The sequence below is a fragment of the Lactuca sativa genome, chromosome 3 (genome assembly GCF_002870075.4).
Source record: "Lactuca sativa cultivar Salinas chromosome 3, Lsat_Salinas_v11, whole genome shotgun sequence".
NCBI lineage: Eukaryota > Viridiplantae > Streptophyta > Magnoliopsida > Asterales > Asteraceae > Lactuca > Lactuca sativa.
Genome location: NC_056625.2, coordinates 307609262 through 307631206, shown reverse-complemented (window position 1 = coordinate 307631206; position 21945 = coordinate 307609262).

Below are 21945 nucleotides of genomic sequence, written 5' to 3'. Positions count from 1 at the left end.
CCAACTCAAAAACCTTTTTCCTCAAGGTTTTCTTCTTCTTGTTGAGGATCGCTACTAGTCTCTCAATGTAGTTCAGGCGGTTATCTACTTGAATATCCTGCAATGGAACCACTGTGGAATTATCAAGCAAACAATTTCATAGTTGAGAGCCATTAAAAGTATTATGAATATGAATAAGTTCCTCCGGAAGATCCAATCTTTAAGCTACCCTGTCCACACAGGCTAGAACATTGAAAGGACTGATATACACGGGGCCCAGCTTGGCCCGATTCCTGAATCGGATGACACCATTCTAATGTGACACCTTAAGGAGAATGTAGGTTCCCATTTTGTCGATTGGATTGGTACGAAAATATAAAATAAAGAAGATAATCGTACGAACAATGAAGAACATAATATGTGAGTAAAAACTGTAGTAGATAGATATAGAAATACAAAATATTACATTAACAACTCTCATGGATGGGGATAATCCCAATCCAAAACTCTCTCTAAAATAATGTCTACTAGTGACAGATCTGGACCAGGGATCATCCTCCAAACCAAAAGTCTGAAGGTTGGTTCCAGGCTCGGATAAATTAAGCCTTGGAAGAAAGCATCCTAATTCAATCTATGAAAGACAGCCCTAATCCTATGCTAGGTCTTTCCCCATTCTACAAAGTTGGAATAATTCAAGACGTGGACATAGTGCCATTTATGTATTATGACCTCCCAACTCAGGATTCGGAACAACTTGATCTTCCCATCTCTCTATATGGAAAATTTTACAACAAATTCTCTCCTCTCCACCCAGAAGATGATCTTAAAGTGATCATCAAAACAGAAAGAGAACGGTTGATGACTTTCTTCTCCCAAAAGGAAGTATGGTCTCGGAAGAGAATCACCAAGATTTATGGGTCTGCAAGGAAAGTGTTAATGAAGTTTGATATAGATTGTCTGCTTCACTGCTTGTATGTGTATCGGAACAAGACAACACAACTCACCATGTCGGACGCCGATTTCCCAATGATCAATCCTAATGATATCTTAACTATTTTTGCTCACTCCCGAATGCGTCAAAACAGTCAGATGAGCATGACTTCCTACAACGCTGCAATGAGTTACTTGATTGATTATGTCGCTAAGTTCTGTAGATGCGAATATGAATTGGCTCACTTGTTCAGAACTAAAAAGTTCTGGGCAAAAATCTACTTTAAACTACCAGAAGCTGAAATCTTAGCAAAAGAGCCAGTCGATGAACCGGTGTTCGGATATGTTTACCTTTAAAAGAAGACAATCAAGAAGGATTTCTTCCAAGTCCTTGACAAACTTCTTGTCCCTTTCAATCCTCTCTAAAAGTTCATCAAGAATGCAACTAGATCAGATGCCCCCGAATGTGTGAAGTCCAGGTTAATAAGCCAACTTCAATGGTCTTTTGAAGTCTGGGATTGGTTATTCAGAGCTCATGTGTTCATTCAAGAAGAGGCCAACTAGTTGACTAGATTGCTAAGCTCACTTAGCGGAGATTGTTGGAACCTGAATGTAAACCTCAAGCAATCACAAGTATTAAAGATCCGAAGTCAGCAAGTTCCGAAGTAAAGATGCAGTCTGAGGTGAAAACCATTGATAGATGGAGTTAGGATCCTAGATTGATTGTCTGTTTTCATTTATTATTTCTTGTCTTTTATGTGATGTAACATTTCATAGGACTTAGATTTTTGTATCAGTTGGATAACCAGTGTCAAAAGTTCTTTATTATCCAGTCCTAAGTATGAAATGTAGCTTGTACAATGTACATGCTTTTCCTATGTAAGGAGTGCTTCTAATGACAAGAATGACATGGATTGTTCCTTTAAAGATATCAAATATTTTTCTTATTTCTCTTTCACATTTCTCTCAAGTCAAAACCATCACTACATTCTTCTTGTTCATTTATTGTATTTACATTTATCATACTCATACTTTCTTTATTCAATACTTGTGTACTTTATTGAATATTAACTTCAAGTCTCGACTGGTTTTACCAGAGTGGACTGGAACATCAATTCAGAGTAGACATCGATCTTTAAGGTTTGAGCTTTCAAACCTTGTCCTTGAGCATTAATTATAGTACTCACAATTGGTACCAGAGGTTGAGTGGTTGTCCTTTCAATCCCTAAGAGTAGTTTATAGTTGATTCAAAATGACCATGTCGAACATTTCTGTTTTCAGGATAAAAGTTCTTCTATATACCACTTCTGCTCTGCTATCTTAGATTCAATGGCTACTCCTAATTCTGAAAAAATGTGTTCAATGCTAATAGAAAATAGCGTAGCTTGACCCTCTTGTGCCCCATTTCTAGTAATTTAAGAGTATGATCACTGGAAATGTAGAATGGAAAGGTTCTTACTTGGTAAAGAAAAAGGTGAAGCTATATGGAGATCCGTTAAAGAAGGTCCACATGTTCATATGATATGAACTGTGAGAGATGCTACTGCAACTCTCATGGGATAGTATGAACAACATTAGGCATCTCTTATTGTTGATGACATCGAGTAATTGTATGCATATCAAGTTGCATTTTTCGAAATGGTGTTTGGTGTTCCACCTTCTCTTTTTGAGCACATTAAGTTGTGCAAATATGATAAAGAGATATGGGACACTCTCCAAGACCTATTCGATGGATTATAAAAGATGAAGGATAAGAGTTTGATTTCAGTCATCAACGATTTCGATACTTTCACCACAACTCTGGGTGAATCAGTTGCCTCAGCCTCTAACAGATATCGAATCATCATCCACAACATGACAACTCATGGGATTGTCCAAACTCCTCTAGAGTAAAATACCAAGTCCATCAATAGTCTTGGTAAAGGATGGGGAAACCATAAATCGTGTCTTCAGAGTAATGGATCCCTGAAGGAGCTGAAGCTTTACCAACTATTTAATGAGCTCCAAGTTCATGAAGCAAATGTCGCACAAACATTGAGAAAACTCTCATGAGGTCCTCTTGCTCTTTTTAGTTCTTATGGTCCTCAAGTTCCAAACCTCTCTACTTTGGACCCTTTAAAAGCTATTATCTCATCTATCCCACCTGTTCACCCCTCTCCACCAACTTTAACTACTCTTACCAATTCATACTATCAGTTTGATTGAGACCTCGACCCTGAAGCAATGGACTCCGAACTAAGTTTTCAACAAGAGATTGCTTTGGTCTCCATAAAATACAACCATCCTTTGAATCCCACTCACAAACCATACCAAAACCGTTTCTGAGCTCATAATCAAAGTAATCTCCAACCCTACCGTAAACTTTTCGAAAATCCACCTCCATACAAGCCAAACATTCCGACAAAAACTTACTCCTTAGAATCTCACAGGACTCCGAAGTTAGATAAACCAACAACTTTCTGTCACAAGTGTGGTCATGCAAACAACTTTGCCGTAGAATACATTGCTGAAGCACCAAAAAACTTAAGATCAAACACTCTACATACTATGCACGTCGAGCCCAAGAGATGGCTCCTAGTGAGAAAGCTTTTGTTATCACTGTGTCAAGAGACGTGGAAGGATATTGGCCATCTGTAGATCAAGATGATGTGAGTACTGGCAGAAATATGTGTCTTATGGCTAAACAAACCATCGAACGTGATGAAGGCTACTGGAAATCTAGATCAGAGGAAGATGATGATGATGTTGAACCAAACCACTACTACATGGCAAGCAACGACCCACCTGATAGAAGCATCGTTCAACAGGTAAAATGTATGATTTCTGATAATAAATTTGATTTATCTCTTTGTGATCCATATCTAACCAAGATCCAATCAAATATGAACATCATTTACAAAGCCTATGAGTCTGCCATAGAAGCTAATGAGAAAATGGGAGGTGAATTAAGTTGTCTTGGATTACATTTCGAGAGTAAGATGCTTAAAATAGTCTTTAGTAGATGAAGTTGTAATGTCAAAAGATGAATGTATCATTCTGAAAGACAAATGTCGAATCACTTATTCTGAAAGAAATGTATTGATTTCCAATAACAAACATTGCAATGCAAAAGTAGATGCTTTACCTAATTCCATAGAAATTCTTGAAGCATATGAAAGAATGGCTCATAATTTTCGTCATCCTTAGTCTAAAGTGCCTGGTCTCGGAAGTGATTTTCCAAAACCTAATGCTCGTCCCTTGAAGAAGTTACAAAACCTAACTTTTATGGGAGACATTCTGAACCAAAAACATTCGGATACCCCTGTCTCACCTTTGTCGCCCCTTCATGAGACCTTAGATAGTTTTTCTACTCTAATTCATGAGTTTCAAATAATGGTTGTCAAGTGTCTAGATTCAACGCCTCTTCCACCTCTAATACCCCTGGCCCTGGATCAGACTTCAGAATTTTCTCCTAACATTCCAAACGTTGTAGTTCATATTCCGAACCACAGTCTTCCTAACAATTTCCTAGTTGAGAATATTATTCTCGAGATAACTGGACCTGACTCTGAAAAATCAAATTTCGTTTGGGCATCCTTAGGGAATGATGTTGATGTAGTGATCATAAGTCACAATTCATCTGATTCATGTGTTTCGGACTCTGAAGTAATTTCTAAAACCACCTTAGTGCCGATAAAACCTAAGTTTAACAACCCATGCATTGGCCAAACTTCCAAGTCAACATCTGACTCACGGAAGAAACCTTCATTGAATAGAAAAGATGTTGTTGATCCTACAATAGAAGACAAAAATACACTCAAAAAGGAAATTAGGTCAAGACAGAATTCCAAATTCTTTGAGAATTCTAAGAAGAAATTATATCTGACTATAAGCCCAACCACTGGGAACCGTAAAACATTTGTGCCTGTTAAGATCTTTAGAAGACCACCCATCCTTCCTAGTATGGTTGTTCAAAACAAAGTTTTCAGTCCCATTCTGAAATAAACAGTTGATACTTGTCCCACAAGAAATAACTCTCCTTGGACTGTTGCCTTTGTTTTAATTGCTAAATCTAATGGTACTATTTTTAAACCTCAACATCTTTCAAAACCAAGTACACCATCAAAAACAGTAAATAAAGAAAGTTTGGTTGAAAAGACTATCACTCAAACATTTTCAAAGAATTAAAAAAAAAGTTTCAGTGGAGAGCTATGAGTGCTGAAAAATATTTTGCAACTTGAAGTAACACTGTGATTCCTACAGCTTCAAAAATAGTTTCTCCGAGAAAAGTTGTTCCAAAACAACCTATTGTTGAATATGATTTATGGATTACAAAAAGACCTTAGCATTTTGCCTCTTTCCTAAAGGATCTCATAATAAGCCTTCCGAGACACATGTTGCTCAAAAGTCTACCAAAGTCCAAAGCCCGTGCCCAAGTCCGAAAACCTAACTAGGAGCCTAAAAATTCCAAACTTCACTAATCTTTGTAGACACTTTGTGCTTCAAAACAATATACAATATGCATATTGATATTTCTTGTTCCATGCACATGATGGGGAAGAAAGACTTTCTGCGTGATCTCAAACTTTCACCAAATGCTGGCTATGTGACGTATGGAAACAACTCCAACTCTCAAATCCAAGGTTATGGCATCCTCACCATTGGACACTTATTTGTATCAAACCTGGCATATGTGGCTGACCTGAAACATAATATAGTCAATGTGGCTTAACATACCAATGCAAATCATCGAGCTTCTAAAATAAATCAACCCTTGGGAGAAACCAAGTCATTGGGAAACATCTCTGCTGACCAACCTTCTGAGACTATAAATTTGGACCAAGGATCATCCTCCAAATCAAGTCATTGGAAATCTAAACGCTGGTATTCAAACTCGCTTTACCACTAACATCCAAATTGAATGTCATTTCTCGGCATTTATCTCAATGGTTGAACCAACATCCATCAAGGAAGCACTTCAACATTCTAACTTGATTACAGCCATGTAAGAAGAATTAGAAGAATTTAACAGATATGAAGTATGGACTCTCATTCCTCCACCTCGGGATCATCCCATTGTGGGTACGAGATGGGTGTTCCGAAATGAGGTAGATAATACAGAAGTTAGCATTCGAAACAAAGCAAGATTGGTGGCCAAAGGATTCACACAGATTGAAGGACTTGATTATAACGAGACCTTTGCTCCTATTTCCCATATTGAATCCATCAGAATCTTTCTTGCTTATACAGGTCAAAAAGGCTTTAAAGTTTACCAAATGGACCTTAAGAGTGTTTTTCTTAATGGTGAACTTGATACCAAAGTGTATCTCCAACAGCTTCGCAGTTTTTTCAATCTTTCCTATCCGAACCATTGCTACAAACTCCAAAAATTTGTTTACGGCCTAAAACAAGCTCCTCGCACCTGGTGCTAGACTTTCACTAACTTTATCAAGCGTTCTAGTTTTCAAAGAGGAATTCTCGATCCTACCTTGCTCCGAAGATCAAATGGGAAACATCTCATGCTGGTTCAAATCTATGTTGACGATATCATTTTTGAATCCACGGATTCATCTATGGTTGTTGATTTTGCCGAGTTAATAGTTAGCCGATTCCAAGAAAGCATGAATCGTGAACTAAGTTTCTTCCTAGGTTTTCAAGTAAAAAAAATACCAATATAGGAATATTTATTCACCAAGAAAAATACATTTTCGAGCTTCTCAAAAAGTATTTGATTGACACTTATGCCTCTGCCAAGGTTCCTATGGGTCTCGGACACAAGATCTTCTCGGACCCATCTGGTGTTGTTCTCGATGAAAAGAATTATAGATGAATGATTGTGTTAGGACATAAATTTGTGGTTTATACTTTGCTTTTCAAAGCTTTTATAGTTCTCGGTTTTGGACCAAAATCTCTATGATCTCGGTGGCGTTTGGACCGAAATCACCATGTGATTTCGGTTGGGTTATTGGGTTGGGCCTTTGTAACTAGGTATTAGGTATAAAATATTTTTTATTAGCATATTCTAGTATGTGGTTGTTTTTCAAGAACTGAGAGAGAAAGAGAGAACCGAGAGAGTCATTGTGAATCTCCTATATTAGACTATTATCAATATAGTGTGCAATGAAGACTCATCACTGTGTTTGTATTTCATATTTACGATTTGTGGCATTCACTTGATTGGGATTCTGCAAAAATTATAGTGATTTCGATTGATACATTAAGATCGGGTCTTACAGATTGGGTCACTACTTTACCTAACACCAAGTCGTCCGGGCATCATGTTCTCCACATGCTTGTGTGCCAGATTTCAAGTCCATCTAAAGATGTCTCATCTTTTAGCTGTTAAGCAAATAATCTGATACCTCAAGGGTACAAAGAGAATTGTAACCTGGTATCCAACAAATGAGAGTTTCCTTGGTGGTCTTCAATTAGATAGAAAAAGCACCTCTAGTGGCGGTCAAAGAAGCAGAACTGCTTTGCACTATCAATAGTCGAAGCCGAATACATTGTTGTTGTTAGTTACACCTCTCATGTTCTTTAGATGAAATCAAAGCTCATGGATTATGGCTATTAGTTCTTCAAATTCCCATTGATTGTGATTCACAAAGTGACATTGCGATTTCACACAATCCAATTCATCACTCCATGAAAAAGCACATCGACATACGGTACCACTTCATTAAAGATCATGTTTTAAAAGGAAACATTAAAATTATTTTTGTTCCATCTGATGATGAAATTGCTGCTGTCTTTACTGAGGCATTAGACGAAACCAAATTCAATGGTTTTCTGAACAAAATGGGTGTGATGGTGCTTGAACCTCAATTCATTCAAGAGACTTGCACTCTCTGAAGTTGTCATCAGAAAGAGAATTAATTCTAAAGTCAAATTTATTTTTCATCTCGGAATCATTTCCTCCTAGAAAAAATAGGATCACTTTACGTGTCTTTTAATTTGACCTCTTCTTCTAGTTATAAGTTATACAACTTCTTCAATCTTTGGAAGTCCATGAACCATATAAGTCACATTGGCATTTTGTTTGATCAAATCTCAAAATCTATATCAAAAAGCGTGTTACGAAGTTCATATCTTGTCCGAGAGCAGTTCCTTCTTGTGTCGGAACTTCAATAACTTTTTAAACATGTCCTGTAATTCTTCCTTTCTTTTACCTCTGATATTCAGGATGAGTGTGTGTAATCTCGGACCCTATATCATGTACAAGTATTTTCGTTTTCATCTCAGAAGTATCTAATGGCAATCTATCTCGGAACTTTCATGCTCTTAGATCACCTTGTAAATCCATCTCGGAACATACCGGCTCCGAGATCATTCTCTTGACAATAAGTTCAAAAGGTTTTTCATCATTAGTTTTGAAATGTTTTCTTCATAACTCAAACAGTTATACTTTTTAATGATGAGTATCGTTTAATCCTATAAAATCACACCTTTTTGCACACTTCTCCATAAAATAAACATCATGACAATCAACTGACATTTTCCATTTTGCATGTCTTGCCATAGTATTCCTTTGTTGTAACGCCCCATAGAATCCTAGAAAATCACACCTTTTTGCACACTTCTGAAGGGGTACTCGATGAGTCTATAGCCCGACTCGTCGAGTAGAGACGGGACGACCATGCATTTTGAGCTGGCTACTCGACGAGTCCATACGCTGGACTCGACGAGTCCGCCTGTCTGGATGAAGCCCTAGTTTTAAGGTTTTGCACCCTATTTAAACACACTTATGCACCCCCAACCTCGCCTCTATCACTCTCATAACTTTTCTCCTGTAAACCCTAACACCATTGTTGAGTTTGAGTGTGCTTGTGCTAGGTTGGAAGCTTTGGGAAGGGAAGAAGGTCCATAGAAGGGAAGGAAGATCCAGGAGTTAGCTTACATCTGTTCTTCATTCAGGTAATGAAGTTATGTCCTTGTGCATTCCTCCATTATAACCTCCTTTATGCTTGATATCCCTTCTTTGGAGCCTTTTATGATTCAAAACTTGAGATATGGACTCTCCTTGGATGAAAACTTCGGATCTGGAATCTTATTGTATTCTAGAAGTGTAGAGTTTCAGTTATGGTCGTTATTGAGGTCCCTCTAGAGCTTGGAACCCCATTAAGAGCTTAGGGTTGGCATTTGAAGCCTTAAAAGCCATGAATGCACGTAAAGTTTGCAACTTTACGTGATAAGCATACCTTAGAAGCTTGGACCTGTAATTTGGAGCCACTGCATGGCGCAAATCAGGTCTGTATGGAAAAGGGATTGAATGGACTCAGCGAGTCGCAAGCTTGACTCGGCGAGTCATATGAAGATAGCCACAGACTCGATGAGTTGGATAAACAACTCGGCGAGTCCGATGAAGATTGCCTTAGACTCGACGAGTTGTTCATACAACTCGGCGAGTTAGATGACTTTTCCCGAGAAAAGTAGTGTTTAAGTGAAATAGCTTCATTCCTTCTTAGTTACACATAAAATTAGCAACTTTACGTATTCAGATGGTTCTAGGGGCTCAGATCTACAACTTAGATGCTCTGGAATTGTTTGGAATTCAATTGTATGGGATCTGCATGACCAGACTTGGCAAGTCGTTTTTCGGACTCGACGTGTCGAGTCGCGAGTCCCTGTTTTTCTTCGACCTGTGAGTTCAGGGTGAGTTAAAGTCAGAGTTAGTAAAGGAGGGACTCGGTGAGTCTGCGCCCTGACCCGGCGAGTCCGGTCAACTTGAAGTTGACTTTGACCAGGGGTAAAATAGTTATCTTACCCTGAGGGTATTTTCAAGTAATTAGTCTAGAGTTTTTTGGATTTGTATCCGGACAGTTCCGGAGCACCGGTCAGCCACTTTTAGAGTTAGCATCTCAGCAGCCAGCATTACGAGGTGAGTTTTCCTTCTAGTAGGAACAGGTCTATGGCCATAATGTCCGCCAGTCTAGTTAGCAGTAGTTTCGGACTTTGGTCCAATGCAGTAGTTCAATGCGCTTGATGTCTTTGTGATTTAAGCATGTCCTTTTGTTATGTGTTCTAGACTTCGGTCCGATGCAGTAGGCAGTATATGTGTTTATGCTAGTTGATGTGTTTATGCTATGCTGTGTGATTCTCAGTCAGTTTCCGGACTTAGGTCCGATGCAGGGGACAAGGTCCTATTCAGTTCCGAATTTCAGTCCGATGCAGTTAGTTCCGGACTTTGATCCGATCGAAGGGACAAGGTCCCAATCAGTTCCGGACTTCGGTCTAATGCAATTTTTGGACTTCGGTCCGATGCCAAGGGCAAGGCACTGGTTAGTTTCCAGACTTCGGTCCAATGTATTATCCGGATTTTAGTCTGATGCAGTGTGTAAGGCCCAATATGTGCTTTAATATGTTATTGTATGGTATGTGGTAGTTTGGGGGAGCTTACTAAGCATTGTGCATATAGTTTCAGTTTTGGTTTTAGGTACTTCTGCAAGAAAATGGAAGAGCTCGGAATGATGGCATTGCACACACCACAGTTTCAGCTTTTGTCCTGGGAGTTTATTTCAGATACTACGTTATGTTGATACAATTATTTTTTAATGACACATCTATTATAACATTTGGGATCTATGATGTATGATTACATGATATATTATAAATGGTTGATATCTTTACTCTTAATTAAACAAACAAAATTGGGGTCGTATTTTGTGTCACACCCCAAAACCGATAACAGCGGAATACTTTTCGGGGTGGATGACGTAGTGAACAGTATCATCACAATTGCATAATAGTAGAAACAAGAAACATACAACCATAGCATTATATAGTGAATTTAACTACAAGCGTGTTTTGTAATGTTTAACAATCACCCAAAAATAAATCAAAAATAAGAGATGGATATTGCGTGCTCCACCTTCTCTAAAAATGCCGCGTCTGAACCTGTCTATCTTTGACCTGAAGATACAAGTTATTTTAAAAACAATTATCAGCATAAAGCTGGTGTGTTCATAAGAGTTTAGTGTGAGTTTTTGTATACAAAGCATTAGTACGAAGAATGTATCATTTATATTCATAAGTAGTAGAAACTTAGAAAAGTCCCATATTTTTACAAAAATACATTTTAAGTGACAATCTGTGAAAAGTATACATTACTTCATTTCTTTGAAACCGTTTATAGTAAAGTATAACGGAAAATCTCCAAATAGTAAATGTGATAGAATAGGTTAGGCCTGAAAATTGTGATAGAGATGCAAGCTTCCTTTAGTGATAGATACTTACTTACTTCGGGATGTAGTTTAACATTTAGTGTAGTATTTTAGAGTAGTTGTAGTGTATTCTTTGTATATCGCTAATAGTGAGGATAATAGAGGATCCCATGACCTTCCCAGTCATGCACAATATAGTGAAGTAGTGGCATCCCTGGGCCTGCACGTCGCGGACTGAGATTAACAGTCGGGATGTAATAGCGTCTGCCCCGTATAGATCTATACATGTAGAGTCGTCTCCCTGTTGGAAAACTCCGGGCGTAGTGGATAGCGAATAGAGTATCTCGTAGTGGGTTAGTGTATTATTGTTTGTTTAGTGTTTTCTCTATTGTTATAGTGTAGTAATCTTTTAGTGTTGATCATAGTGTATTCTCTTACGAGTGTATCATCTAGTAATAGTGAGTATTATAGTGTAGATAGTAATGACTTTAGCGAGTAGTAACTGTAGCAACCGTAACCATACCTATTATGGTTATCTTAGTGGGGATGGTTCTTAGCACGTTAGTGACTTTATTGTTAAGTGAAAGCAGTAACATTTGTACCCCATACTGATATACAGATATATAACTAAGAAATCAACGACAGTCGGACGAATAACCACTACTCTAAGCCCACAATCAAACAAGAACAGGAAATAAGGCGAGATATCGGTCCTAAGTCCTCCAAATCTTACTTATATAAATATATCAGAGTGGTTACATTTTATAAGTAAATTGATTAAATAAAAGTATTTTTCCAAAAGAACATTTAAATTCTGATTCACTAATTAAAATTAGTTTGAAAAGGGTAAAACCCGTTTTTAAGGCATAGGGACAAATCACATGTGATTTGAACTAAGGGTAGTGAATCACATGTGATTAATCCTTGTAACGCGGAAATCGTTCTGTAAACCTTTACATAAACGTTTATAAGAAACTTGTATCTCCCCCCTAAAACATTTAAAACATTTTAAAGGTTCATTAAAGGGGTATGAACTCACCTGAAATCGCGGAAATCGGGCGAATCAGGTAAATCGGGTAAAAGTGTCGATTGGGCGTTTGGTACCAAATAACCACTTGAGCACCTTTTAGGACCCTAATGTCATATGAAATATGTATTTTACAAGAAGTTAATCATCTTATGCTTTTCATTATAGTATTTGGACATTTTAGCATCGTTTTCGGGGTTTTAAGGCCTAGAAAGGGTTCCCGGGAGTGGTATAAGGCCATGGATGATTTACGGGAGGGTCCATGAGTTCACTCTCTTAGAGTTTATGGCCTAAAAGCCACCCATTGGGAGTTTACGGCCGTAAGCCCCCTAGGCTTGGCCGTAAACTCTTGTGACACTCCAAAATGTGTGTTTAGGGCCTTATCTCACTTCCTTAATTTAGTGGTGTGTGTTTTGGACCAAAAGGGGAGGATTAGACATCACAATTTGTGACATTATTGGGGAGTTTACGGCCAAGACTTGTTCTTGGGCCGTAAACTCCTATAGATCCTTCAAGATGTAGGTTTTAGTTGTACAACATGGTCTCATATGTCTTAGATAAATCCTAGAAGGCCCTATAATGAGTTTGGAACAACTTGGCATGAATTTTTGGGGAGTTTACGGCCCAAGAACATCCTTGGCCGTAAACTCTTCATTTGGTATCAAAATGAGATGTTTAATGGTACAACACACTTCCAAAGGCCTTAGATAAATTCCTTTCATGCATTAGGGTAGTTTAGGGACTTATTTGACACAAAAGTTTGGGTGTTTACGGCCCAAGCTTAGCCTTGGCCGTAAACTCCTCTTTTTGTGTTCAAATGATGATGTTTAATGCACTTAAGCCTTCCTTGTTGTCATGTCTAAATTACCAAACACCCTAATTGATCTTTTGGGACTTAAATCATGGATTTGTGGGGTGTTTGAGGTGTTTACCGCCTAAGCACAAGCTTGGGCCGTAAACTCCTTTTTAAGCATAATTTTCTTGTGTTTTAATGTCCAAACTCTTCTAGTTATAAGCCTTAATTAGTATACTAACTTACAAGAAGGAAAAACTTGGTCTTTGGCATGGTTTTGGGGGTTTACGGCCTAAGGAGCTTCTTAGGCCGTAAACTCCTCTTTGGGCCTTGATTCCTATGATTTTGGCCCCCAAATTCAATGAAGCATGACTAGAATAAGATAGAGGATGAGTACTTACGTTTGGAAGTCGGAAATTAGCGGAATCGGGGTCGATTTCGAGTCTAGAGAGAGAAAGTAGAGAGAGTGGATGTGTGGTAAATGAGTGTTCAAATGTTGTGCACACTCATTGTATATGTCTCGGGTATCGCACCCGATACACGGCTACCCGATGTTTAAAGTTAACTGGGTTAAAACTTTTTACCCGGGTGAAGTGGTTGAAAAGGTAATACAACTCTATTAGGTTAAACGGGGTTAACACATACAAGTTATATTTCTTATGATAATATTAAGCCATACATGAATTTAGATATTTGGATATTGACGATTCCAAATATTACATAAAATAACGTATAGTGATACGTTCCGTTAGTGAAAATGGGATTCGTAACGGAAAATAGATTTGGGGTTGTCACATCATCCCCCCGTTAGGGGAATTTCATCCCGAAATTTAGAGTACAACAGATACGCTACTACAATATTACTAAGCAAAGAGATGAGGATATTTGAGTTTCATTTGATCCTCGCGCTCCCAAGTGAATTCCGGTCCTCGCTTGGCGTTCCACCGAACCTTCACAATTGGGATGCGGCTTTGTTTCGTCCGCTTTACTTCACGATCCAAAACCTCAGCAGGTTCTTCCACGAAGTTGAGGCTCTCATTGATCTCGATCTCGTCGAGGGGGATCACGAGAGTCTCGTTCGACAGACATTTCTTCAAGTTTGAGACGTGAAAGGTAGGATGTATGTTACTTAGCTCGTGGGGTAAGTTTAGTTTGTAAGCTACTGGGCCGATTCTGGCAATAATCTCAAAAGGCCCTATGTACCTTGGGTTTAACTTTCCACGCTTCCCAAAGCGTATCGTGCCTTTCCAGGGCGAGACCTTCAGAAGGACTCGGTCTCCCACCTGGAATTCCAAGGGTTTTCTTCGTTTGTCGGCGTAGCTTTTCTGTCGATCCCTAGCGGCTTTTAGTCGTTCACGTATTTGTACAATCTTCTCGGTCGTCTCTCGAATGATCTCTGGACCAGTGAGGACGCTATCAGGAACTCGTCCTTTAGCTAACTGAGTGTCTCCCACCTCGGCGCAGCACATCGGGGACCTGCACTTTCGGCCGTAGAGGGCTTCGAATGGAGCTGCCTTGATGCTCGTGTGATAACTATTGTTGTAGGAAAACTCCACAAGTGGTAAGTGTGTATCCCACGATTTCCCGAAGTCGATCACACAAGCTCGCAGCATGTCTTCTAAGGTTTGGATCGTCCTCTCACTTTGCCCGTCAGTCTGCGGATGGTAGGCTGTACTCATATCCAGCCTCGTCCCTAGTGCCTTTTGTAATGATTGCCAAAATCTAGAGGTGAATCTACTATCTCTGTCTGATATAATAGATATAGGGACGCCATGCAATCGCACTATTTCTTTTATATAAGTCCTAGTGAGCTTTTCCATCTTATCCGTCTCTTTGATGGGTAGGAAGTGGGCGGACTTGGTCAACCTATCAACGATGACCCATATGGTATCTAATCCACCTGCTGTCTTGGGATGCTTGGTGATAAAGTCCATTGTGATTCGCTCCCACTTCCATTATGGTATTTCCGGTTGTTGGAGGAGTCCTGATGGCTTTTGACATTCTACTTTGACCTTCGCGCAAGTAAGGCACTTACCTACAAAGGTAGCGATCTCCGCTTTCATGTTTGGCCACCAGTATAGCTTTTTGAGATCCAGATACATCTTATCTGAACCCGGGTGGACGGAGTAACGAGTGTTGTGTGCTTCTCTCATAACCAAATCTCTAAAACCTCCATGTCGTGGAGTCCAGATTCGGTCCATAAAGTAATAGGCTCCGTCACCCTTAACCTCCAGATTTTTATCCATTCCACGCAGGAATTCTCCCGTCACGTTTCCAGGCTTTAGGGCTTCCAGCTGAGCCTCTTTGATCTGCATGGATAGTTGTGAGTGTATGGTCATGGTTAGCGACTTGGTCCTTCGTCCGGAATATACTTTTCTGCTCAGGGCGTCCGCTACTACGTTGGCTTTCCCCGGATGATATCGAATTTCACAGTCGTAATCGTTAAGTAACTCGACCCATCGACGTTGTCTCATGTTGAGTTCTTTTTGGTTTAGTATGTGTTGGAGGCTTTTATGATCAGTGTACACCATGCTCTTCGTCCTATACAAGTAGTGTCTCCAGATTTTTAATGCGAAGACGACCGCTCCTAACTCGAGGTCGTGAGTAGTGTAATTCACTTCATGGTTCTTTAGCTGTCTCGAGGCATAGGCGATAACCTTGCCTCGCTGCATCAAGACACAACCGAGCCCCTGATTGGATGCATCACAGTATACAACGAAATCTTCTGTCCCCTCGGGAAGGGATAATACTGGTGCGGTGCATAGGGCTCGCTTCAGGGTCTGAAATGCCTTCTCCTGTTTCTCTTCCCAGTCGAATGGTACACCCTTCTGTGTTAACGTGGTGAGAGGTTTCGCAATCCGAGAGAAATTTTGGATGAACCGACGGTAGTAGCCAGCGAGGCCTAGAAATTGACGAATTTTCGTAGGCGTCTTTGGTGCTGACCAGTTCTCAATAGCTTTGATTTTGGAGGGATCCACGTGGATTCCGTCTTCACTGACCACGTGCCCTAAGAATTCAACTCTCCGGATCCAAAAATCGCACTTAGAGAACTTTGCATACAACTTCTCGGATCGCAGGGTTTCCAGGACTAATCGTAAATGATTTATGTGCTCTTCCTCGCTTCGAGAGTAGACAAGTATGTCGTCAATAATGACGATGACGAACTGATCTAGATATGGACGACATACCCTATTCATCAAGTCCATGAATAATACCGCGGGGGCGTTAGTCAGTCCAAAGGGCATCACTACGAACTCAAAATGCCCGTAGCGGGTTCGGAAGGCTGTCTTCGGAACATCTTCCTCTAACACCCGTAACTGATGATACCCTGATCTAAGATCAATCTTAGAGAAGTAATTTGCTCCTTGGAGTTGGTCGAATAGGTCGTCGATACGAGGGAGAGGATAGCGATTTTTGATCGTGAGTTTATTGAGTTCCCTATAATCGATGCATATCCGAAATGACCCATCCTTTTTCTTCACGAATAAGACTGGAGCTCCCCAAGGTGAGAAGCTCGGTCTTATAAAACCCTTGCTGAGCAGTTCGTTGAGTTGACCGGATAGTTCTTGCATTTCGGCGGGCGCTAGGCGGTAGGGCGACTTAGCTATGGGGGTAGCTCCTGGGATTAGGTCGATTCTGAATTCAACCTGTCGTTTGAGAGGTAGGCCTGGAAGATCCTCCGGGAAGACATCAGGAAAATCGCATACTACAGGAATGTCTTTTGGATCTTTCGATTTCTGGTTAGTGTCGACGACGTGAGCAAGGAAGGCGCGATATTCCTTGCGCAAGTATTTCTGAGCCTGAATACTAGAGATGATACGAAGGTTTGTACTTGGCTTATCTCCGTATATCAATAGGGCCTCTCGATTCGGAAAGTTCAGGCGAATGGCTTTCTCGGAGCATAGAATGTCGGCGTAGTGAAGGCTTAGCCAATCCATACCAACAATGGCATCGAAATTTTTGATTGAGACTGGTATAAGATCGATTAAAAAGGGGTGATCATCTAACGTGAGAGTACAACCTATATAGATTTCATTAGAGCTTTCTGTCTTCCCATTAGCCATTTCTACGACGAATGTTTCTTTTAGTGGTTGAGGGGTTTGTTTGAGTAAATGTTTAAAGTTTTGATTTATGAAGCTCCTTTCTGCACCACTATCGAATAAGACACAGGCATAAGAGTTGTTGAGAAGAAACGTACCCGTGACCACTGTGGGATCGGCTACCGCTTCATTGTGACCGATAGCAAGTAACCTTCCAGTTCCCCCAACATTTGCAGCCTTCGGACAGTTCTTCTTAAAATGGCCCGCTTCACCGCAGCCATAACACGTCGGGGTCACTCCCGTACCAGGAACCTGTGTGATAGGTTTGGGAGGGGCCTAGCAAAATCGGACAGTATGGCCCTTCCGTCCGCAGTTGGAACACTGCAATTCACGGCATGGACCGTTGTGGTGAAAAGGGCACTTGGGACACTTAGGCAAGTTCCCACTGTAAGCCTTTGGTGGGACTGGAGTAGCTGGTGCGGCTGGGATGGTGGCAACATGAACCGCCACAATTTGCTAATCCTTGGAGGCGGTTTGAGTTTTCTTGCCTTTCTTCTTATCCCATCGTTTCCTCTTTCTATCAGATGATCCGGAAGGTGCAGTGGTTGTTGTGGTTGTTGTTGCTAAAGTGGAGGAGATTTCATGGTTGATCAGACTCTGGGCCAATTCCTTGGCGCTGTCGAAAGTGGTAGGGCGTGAGGTCAGAAAATTTCCTCGATACGGGGGCACTAAACCCCAGATGTAACGCTCAATCTTCTTGCTTTCAGAGGGGATCATGTTGGGACACATAGCCGCCAAGTCGCAAAATCTGGCCGTATAAGCTGTTATGTCGGTCCCCTTCATCTTGAGGTTCCAGAGTTCTTCCTCAAGCTTCTGAACTTCGCCCCTAGGGCAGTACTCTCCTCTCATAAGATCTTTTAGAGTGTCCCAGCCCATGGCATTAGCTGTGACTAAGGAGAGTGTGTTGACATGGCCGTTCCACCATGACAAAGCCCTGTTAGTGAGGGTAGCAGTAGCGAACTTGATTTTGCTCTCTTCGGGACAAGAGCACATCTCGAACACAGCTTCGGTTCTTTCGAACCATTGGGACAATGCCAGAATTCCCCCGGTACCATCAAAGAAAGCAGGTTTACAATTCATGAAGTCCTTAAAAGTGCATCCCCGCACTCGTTGGTGGACTTCACCAAATCTAGAATTTCCACCGCTCGCGTCACCCGAGTTCATATCGGCCATGGCGGCTGTTACGGCCGCAGTCACAGCCGTTTGGAACAACACCGGATAAAACTGAGGAGGAGGAGGTGGTGGAGGAGGGGTTTGAGTTTCGGGTCTTCCTCTGCTGGGACGCTTTCGTGGAGGCATTCTTCACTGGAAGATCATAGAAATGATAACAATAGTAAGAGCCTATTGCGAATATGAATAGAGTGTTTCGTGGATTAAATCAGCATAATCCAAGATCAGGGTAATAGTTATAGCAATAGAGAGATCAACTGCCAATATACTGGTATTAATGATGCAACACAAGTTCATGAAAATTGACCTAGTAGTAGGTCTTACATCATACCATAGAGAAAATGTTGGCAGTTTAGAGGTTCAACTAGAGTACTTTTAAACTAGGAATGTTTACAGACAAGGGACCAACGGAACATAGAGATAAAAGGCTAGTCCTTTAAACAAAAGAGTGAGGTAACTAGATGTCTTCTACTGGCGACGATTGTTTGTTGGGCGAATCCTCAGATCCTCTAGTTGACGCATAACTTCTTGAAGGTGTCAATCATGAGTCCTTTGGCGTGCTCGGAGTTCCCTAACTTCAGCTCGGGATGCAGCCAGCTGATGCTGCAGAGCCTCGTTGGTCCTCCTTGTCCTGTCCATGGCTTCTTCGAGTTGGCAGATGCGAACAGTGTTGAGGTTTGAGTTGGCATCCACTTCTACCACTCGACCAATGGCAGCTTGACTTTGCTCAACATTCCTGGCAATCCTTCGGATCATGATGGGCAGAACCCGATCCGCAGATCCTCCTTCGCTTATGTTGTAGAAACTTCGGTCTCTATTGTAAGGTAAAGGCTGACCCTGCTCCTGGCTCCATCGACGCAAGGATATTGCCCACATAGGAGTGGGGCCCTGAAATGTCGGTCGGGGGTTAGGGTTCGGGGCATCAGGAGGTTGGTTGTTGACTTCTGGCTCGGAGCTCGAGCTATCCGAGAAGCCTTCAGCATGATGATCATCCAAAGGAATAGGGTGATCGTCGTCTGACTCCTCTTCGAGCCACCCTCCATTGCCCTGGTTCGGAAAGTATGGATCACCGGGTAGGTGGAAGCCAGCCATGCTATCTACGCGAGAAAAGGGGGAAAAGAAGATTAATAGACGTACTATTCTAAAATACTTATAGGATGAATCATTACTAGTTGACCCAATACTTGCATAGTGCATACCGATTACATGTAACTGAAGCAAGATAGTCCTTCAAATAAACCACCCTAACTCCAGACCCCCAATCAAACAAGAACAGGGAATGAAGCAAAGGCTGCAGATTCTGAGTCTATAGCGCCCTAATCACATGTAATCGTGGTGTATCCACTTAGCAACTATTGTCCTACTAGTAACGACCGTTTTTGTTAACACATACGTATAATCTAGAGATACAGAATACTCCTATAGTATTCTTATGGTAGCGTTATTGTGGTATTGTTGGTAAGTTTTAGACTTGTTGCAACATCACAACCAAACTTAGGCACATGCTAGGCACTCCCAGGAAAACGTAGTTGATCAGGCTATATCATCCTGAATGTGACTATATGTCTCTAAACCCAATTGCGCTGCCCAACAATCTTAATACTTTCGTTTTGTTCTAGAATAATACGGATTCCTGTGTTTTATAGTGATGTGAGTATATATACTTAGTTATATCTTTTAGATACTTAACAATATATATTCTTGGTCAGAGTGTTTTAGTCCCGAAGTGTTTATAGTTCGTATATCTTTTATAGGTTGATATACTTGATTCACTATAAACAATGCTCTGATACCAATCTGTCACACCCCAAAACCGATAACGGCGGAATACGTTTCGGGGTGGATGACGTAGTGAACAGTATCATCACAATTTCATAATAGTAGAAACAAGAAACATACAACCATAGCATTATATAGTGAATTTAATTACTAGCGTGTTTTGTAATGTTTAACAATCACCCAAAAATAAATCAAAAATAAGAGATGGATATTGTGTGCTCCACCTTCTCCAAAAATGCCGCGTCTGAACCTGTCTATCTTTGACCTGAAGATACAAGTTATTTTGAAAACAATTATCAGCATAAAGCTGGTAAGTTCATAAGAGTTTAGTGTGAGTTTTTGTATACAAAGCATTAGTACGAAGAATGTATTATTTATATTCATAAGTAGTAGAAACTTAGAAAAGTCCCATATTTTTCCAGAAATACATTTTAAGTGACAATCTGTGAAAAGTGTACATTTCTTCATTTCTTTGAAACCGTTTATAGTAAAGTATAACGGCAAATCTCCAAATAGTAAATGTGATAGAATAGGTTAGGCCTGAAATTTATGATAGAGATACAAGCTTCCTTTCGTGATAGATACTTACTTACTTCGGGATGTAGTTTAACATTTAGTGTAGTATTTTAGAGTAGTTGTAGTGTATTCTTTGTATATCACTAATAGTGAGGATAATAGAGGATCCCATGACCTTCCCAGTCATGCACAATATAGTGAAGTAGTGGCATCCCTGGGCCTTCACGGCGCGGACTGAGATAAACAGTCGGGATGTAATAGCGTCTGCCCCGTATAGATCTATACATGTAGAGTCGTCTCCCTGCTGGAAAACTCCGGGCGTAGTGGATAGCGAATAGAGTATCTCGTAGTGGGTTAGTGTATTATTGTTTGTTTAGTGTTTTCTCTATTGTTATAGTGTAGTAATCTTTTAGTGTTGATCATAGTGTATTCTCTTACTAGTGTATCGTCTAGTAATAGTGAGTATTATAGTGTAGATAGTAATGACTTTAGCGAGTAGTAACTGTAGCAACCGTAACCATACCTATTATGGTTATCTTAGTGGGGATGGTTCTTAGCACGTTAGTGACTTTATTGTTAAGTGAAAGCAGTAACATTTGTACCCCATACTGATATACAGATATATAACTAAGAAATCAACGACAGTCGGACGGATAACCACTACCCTAAGCCCACAATCAAACAAGAACAGGAAATAAGGCGAGATATCGGTCCTAAGTCCTCCAAATCTTACTTATATAAATATATCAGAGTGGTTACATTTTATAAGTAAATTGATTAAATAAAAGTATTTTTCCAAAAGAACATTTAAATTATGATTCACTACTTAAAATTAGTTTGAAAAGGGTAAAACCCGTTTTTAAGGCATAGGGGCAAATCACATGTGATTTGAACTAAGGGTAGTGAATCACATGTGATTAATCCTTGTAACGCGGAAATCGTTCTGTAAAACTTTACATAAACATTTATAAGCAACTTGTATCTCCCCCCTAAAACATTTAAAACATTTGAAAGGTTCATTAAAGGGGTATGAACTCACCTGAAATCGCGGAAATCGGGCGAATCGGGTAAATCGGGTAAAAGTGTCGATTGGGTGTTTGGTACCAAATAACCACTTGAGCACCTTTTAGGACCCTAATGTCATATGAAATATGTATTTTACAAGAAGTTAATCATCTTATGCTTTTCATTATAGTATTTGGACATTTTAGCATCGTTTTCGGGGTTTTAAGGCCTAGAAAGGGTTCCCGAGTGGTACAAGGCCATGGATGATTTACGGGAGGGTCCATGAGTTCACTCTCTTAGAGTTTATGGCCTAAAAGCCACCCATTGGGAGTTTACGGCCGTAAGCCCCCTAGGCTTGGCCGTAAACTCTTGTGACACTCCAAAATGTGTGTTTAGGGCCTTATCTCACTTCCTTAATTTAGTGGTGTGTGTTTTTGACCAAAAGGGGAGGATTAAACATCACAATTTGTGACATTTTTGGGGAGTTTACGGCCAAGACTTGTTCTT